We start from the raw sequence: 6000 nt of genomic DNA on the forward strand, positions 1-6000 counted from the left end.
AATGTTACTGCATGAGGAGATCAAGAAGGGGCTGCACCCAGTCAAGTCGATTCCCTATGATGGATTCTGGATTTGAATGATCAAGGAGGTCTGTCAGAAGGATATCCAATGGTGTTTCATCCTGAAATGACTCCCGGGACCAGTCTGAGGTGGTTTGGCTTCAAAGTTCAAATATAAGGCAAGGCAAGGCAAGGCAAGGCAGCTTTATTTGTATAGCACTTTTCATACACAAGGCAGACTCAAAGTGCTTCACAGCACAACATGTCATGAATTCAAATGCATTACAGGAAGACAAAGAGAATAAAAACATAGACAATAATAAAAACAGTGCGGACGTTAAAAGTGCGAAGATTTAGCAGAAAGCTAAGGTGAACATAAAAGTTTTCAGTCTAGTTTTAAAAGTGGTCAGAGTGGGTGAAAGTCTCAAATCTTCAGGAAGTTTATTCCAGCTGTTTGTTGCATAATGACTGAAAGATGCTTTCCCTTGATTTGAGTTTACTCTGCGAACCACTAACAGATTGGTCTCAGAGGATCTTAGTGATCTAGAAGGCTTATGTAGTGGGAGCATATCAGTGATATACCTCGGCCCTAGACCATGAAGTGATTTATATGTGAGCAGGAGGATTTTGAAATCAATTCTCTGACGTACAGGAAGCCAGTGTAATGATTTAAGAATTGGTGTAATGTGCTCACATTTTTTGGTCTTTGTTAGAACTCTAGCAGCAGCGTTCTGAACAAGCTGTAGCTGCCTGACAGTTTTTTTGGGAAGACCTGCAAGGAGACCGTTACAGTAGTCTAGCCTACTGGTTATAAAGGCATGGACAAGTTTTTCTAAGTCTTGAGCTGACATGAGCCCTCTAAGTCTTGTTACATTTTTAAGGTGATAGTAGGCCGATTTTGTTACTGATTTGATGTGACTGTCGAAATGTAAATCAGAATCCATAATAACCCCAAGATTTCTGGCTTTATTTGAGGTTTTCAGGGACAGTGATTGAAGGTGTTGGATGACTTTAGACCTTTCTTTCTTAGCACCAAAAACAATTATCTCAGTTTTATCCTCATTTAGTTGAAGGAAATTTTGGCACATCCAGTGTTTGACCTGCTCAATGCACTGGCACAGTAGATCTATGGGGCGATAGTCATTTGGTGATAGCGCTACATAGATTTGGGTGTCATCGGCATAGCAATGGTGGTCAATGTTATTATTTTGCATGATTTGTCCTAGTGGGAGCATATAGATATTAAATAAAGTCGGCCCCAAGATTGAACCTTGGGGGACTCCACACGTTACGTTGGTTTGTTCTGATACAAAGTCGCCAATGGAAACAAAATAGTTCCTATCTTGTAGATATGACTTGAACCAGTTTAGGACTGTGCCTGAGAGCCCCACCCAGTTTTCCAACCTGTCCAAAAGTATTGAGTGGTCGACAGTGTCAAATGCAGCACTGAGGTCCAATAGCATTAGTACTGAAGTTTTGCCAGAGTCTGTGTTAAGACGGATGTCATTTATAACTTTAATAAGGGCCGTCTCTGTGCTATGAAAAGGTCTAAATCCTGACTGGAGGTTGTTGTGGCAGCCAGTAGAAGCCAAGAAGTGAGTTAGTTGTTGGAGTACAACTTTCTCAATTATTTTACTTATGAATGGTAGATTTGAAATTGGTCTGTAGTTGTTGATAATAGAGGCATCTAGGCTCCGCTTTTTTAGAAGAGGTTTAATGACTGCAGTTTTGAAGGCCTTTGGGAAATTGCCCGATTGAATAGAGTTATTAACTATTTGCAATACGTCTGTTGATAGGCAGTCAAAAACATTCTTAAAGAAGTTGGTAGGTAAAGCATCGAGACAGCAGGTGGTTGGCTTTAGATCGGTCACTGTTTCCACTAGAGTTTTAGAGTCTATGGCATTGAAGCTTGCCATCATTGCTTTGTTATTTTGGCCTAAACGGGGTGGTGATCCAACTTTTTTGTTTGAGATATTGATGGCACGTCTGATGCCTTCAATTTTATCAGTATAAAAGAATGCAAACTCATTGCATTTCTGTGTGGAATGGAGTTCGGCTGGTATTTGTGTTGGGGGGTTGGTCAGTCTGTCGACAGTTGCAAATAGGGTTTTGGCCTTATTAGTGTTGCTGTTTATGATATTGGAGAAGAATGTTTCTCTAGCACTTTTTAAGACTAAATTGTAGGCCTGGAGCCTCTCTTTATAGATGTCATGGTGAATATGAAGTTTTGTATTTCGCCAGATTCGTTCAGCCTTCCTGCACTCTCTTCTCTGGGCTGTTACAACAGCAGCTTTTCTCCAGGGTGCCTTTTGCTTACCAGAAATCGTTTTAACTGTAACCGGTGCAATGACATCTATGATATTCACAATTTTGGAATTAAAGTTGTTTACAAGATCATCAGCATGGCATGGGTTTAGAGGTGGTAGCGAGGAGATGGCATTTTTAAAGAGTACATTAGCATGTTCATTGATGTAGCGCTTTTTGACATTCTTTGATTCTGTTTGTGTCTCCGGAATTAAAGAAATATTAAAGAAAACACAGAAGTGATCAGACAATGAAAGATCAGTCACAAGAACATCAGAAACATTGAGACCTTTTGTGATAATCAGGTCCAGGGTGTGTCCTTTACAATGAGTAGCCTCTTTCACATGTTGAGACAGGTCAAATGTATCTAAAATAGTAAAAAGTTCCTTTGCACCCTTGCCATTCGAATCATCAATATGAAAATTAAAGTCACCAGTTATAACTAGGCAGTCAAAGTCAGTGGAGATACTAGACAATAATTCGGTAAAATCATCGAAAAAATTTGCTGAGTATTTAGGTGGCCTGTAAATAATTAACAGAAGAATTTTGGGAGAGCATTTCAACACAGCACACAGGTATTCGAATGATGAAAAATCACCAAGTGACATCTGTTTCCCCTGAAATATGTTTTTAAATATAGCAGCAACCCCTCCCCCCCTTTTCCCAGATCTACATACATCAATAAAGTTATAGTTGGGGGGTGCTGTCTCGATCAGAATGCTTGCACTGTTATTTTGCTCCAGCCATGTTTCAGTTAAAAACATAAAATCAAGTTTGGAAGTAGTAATAAAATCGTTGACTAAAAATGATTTGTTATTCAGAGACCTAACATTGAGCAGACCCATCCTGATGGTGTTATTGACAGGCTTCGATGTTGACTTTGATTTGGAGAGGATAGGAATGAGATTGTTTAGGTTAGCAGGGTGTCTACGTTTCCCAATGTTCTCTCTCTTGGTAGTCACAACAGGAATGTAGAAGGTGCCAAGCTTTGACGTAGGCAGCCTTGGGCCCAGCTGATAATGTGGTCTACTGCTGAACCCTGTTTTGTATCAATAATATTCAGGACTGCTGTCAGGGCGGGGGTGGCCATGAGGGGGAGGAGGAGTGGGCAGCGTCAGAGCTGGAATGAACTACTGGAGGTGGACGTTGAGGGCGAAGAGGGGGTTTACGTAAGAGGGGCGGAGTAGGGCTGAGGGTTTGTGAAGCACACCTTCGTGGAGGGGGGGGAGGAGGTGGGAGGGAGGTGCCACTGAGATGACGCTGAGGGGGGGGATCGCTGAGGTCGGTCAAGGGGAGTAAAAATAGGAGTAGGGCGGGGAGTGGGTGGGGGTAGCTCCCGGAACTCCAAAGGGGATAAGGGGGGAGAAAGGCTTACTTGAGGGAGGGAGAAGGATGGAGACCTGGATTTAGGCTAGTCTGTGGCTTTCATGCAGTTCAGATACTGACGCAGTAAAAGAACATTGGTATGCTAACATGACAGGGCTAATGTGCAGATATTTAGCCGATCTAATGTTATCCATGTTTACCATCTTAGTTAAGGGTGGTAGCATGCTAATGTTGGCTAATTAGCACTAAACACAAAGCTGAGTCTGATGGGAATGTCACTAGTTTTGCAGTATTTTGACCCGGTGATAGATGAAAAGTTAAAGGTCTATTTTAATATTAAGCAGGTTGAGATGCTAGATAATTAGCTTACTGTGAAAGTATGAAAATCCACAGAGAATTGCACACAGCCCGTGTTCAGAAACTGTGCCTTTAAACGAGCCGCCAGAACTTCTGTACAGTTGTGATGTCACAAATATACTACAGTATATATAGGTAAAAAGTGCTGCTACAATACTGTTTAAGTCATTCGCAGGCTGTAGTGACGTTGAAGACTTTCCAAGAGCACAGATGCTGAAGACCAGGAAATGCTGACCAATCAGAGCAGACTAGCCTTTTTCAGGAGGGGGGCTTCTAGAGACAGACGCTAAAACAGAGAGTTTCAGACGGAGGATGATGGCAAGTATATTCAGAGAGACAAAATGCGAAAATGAATGCGTTTTTTTTTTAACATTAAAGCATGTAAACATGTTCTAGTAGAAACATAAAATATGAATCTGAAAATGAGAATGATATGGGGCCTTTAAGGAATAACCAAAGTTTTATCCTGATAGGGGCAGGGATGATTATGTCATGGCAATCCATCCAATAGTTTTGTTTCACTTAAAACCACAAACGTGAACCTCATGGTGGTGCTAGAGGAAAGGTCAGGGGATCACCACAGTCATTAGTATTCATCCTCTGGGGACTATGGATATATGTACCAAATGTCATGGAGAAGCATCAAATAATCTCTGCATTTAGTGTTTTTTTAGTTTTACCTCCATTCAGAAATCAATTTGTAAAGTGGAAGACGTGTCTGTCTCCAGGAGACCAGTTAAGATCTGACTCATGACCACATTATAATTTCCCCCATTAACTTTAACAGCAGTGAGAAATGTTCTAATACAATTTAACTTTCAGTCAATGACTATTTCACAGGTTCTCCAGCATCAGCCTGGTATCTTCCCCAGGTGATGAGATACATCTTGGAGCCTTTTGAGTTAAGTGAGAAAGTAATACAAAGAATATATAACATATGCCAGCAGGAATAGTTCAGCGAACCAGTTTTATTTGAAGAAAATTCCGTCCGCTTACTCTTATGATCAATCCATTTCCGGAGTTATTCTGTGATGAAGTGTAGTAATATACTTTATGGTGCACCATTTTTTCTGCAGCCTGCCTTATCTGCTTCTACTTGAAGATTTTCCACCTTTCCCAGTTTTTAGTCAAGAAAAAGTAAGTTGCACTTATTATTCAAAATGCAGCCTGACTTTACTGCGTTATGTTGCTTCCCAACTTCAGTTCTCTAATAAATTGCTGCATTCACCCGGTGTCCCTGGTCTGAGTCATTCCTTGTTAGACATGTCAAATTAAAAACAGCAGGATTGGAGTCAGGAAGCACTGCTCTGGTCGATCAAGGACACTGTTGTGGGGAAACTGGCAGCTCTGCTTATCAGGTAATGGCTTTCTCCCTGTATGATTGTTGAGTATTGGCAAGAGGAAAACTACATCATATGACGACGAGGCTTTGATGCCAAAAAGGTGCCTTGCACCATTGATACATTTAATATAATCATCCAAGTTTAGACACACCAGCAGCTCTAGTAGTGGCGACGTTGGTCTGTTGCTCCGCCCTTTTATTCCAGACTGAAGTATTTCAACAATTATCATGAGATTTAGTGCATAGATTTATTGTCCCCAGACGATGAATCATAATAACTTTGGTGATCTCCAGACTTTTCATCTAGTAACACTATGGTTGACATTTTTGGTTCTGACAAGTCTAAACAATCAGGGCTGTTGTAATGACCCACTTAATCGATTCCAAGTCAAGTCCAACACCAGGTCCAGTCAAGTCCGAGTCAAGACTGAGTCCAGGGCAAAAGCCAATTTACTGATTAAGGAGTTAGGATCTATAAACAAGATCAAGTCAAAGTCAGCTTTATTTTCAATTCTACAATATGTGCCAGACATACAGAGGAATCTAAAACACGTTTCTCTCCGACCCACGGTGCAATAGTACAAAATACTGTATATACAATAAATAAAAATATTTCTAAATAGAAAAACACAAAAAACTGAATAGTGCAAAGAAATAGAAAAACAGGAGATG

Source organism: Echiichthys vipera, assembly GCF_963691815.1.
Source record: "Echiichthys vipera genome assembly, chromosome: 18".
Classification (NCBI taxonomy): domain Eukaryota; kingdom Metazoa; phylum Chordata; class Actinopteri; order Perciformes; family Trachinidae; genus Echiichthys; species Echiichthys vipera.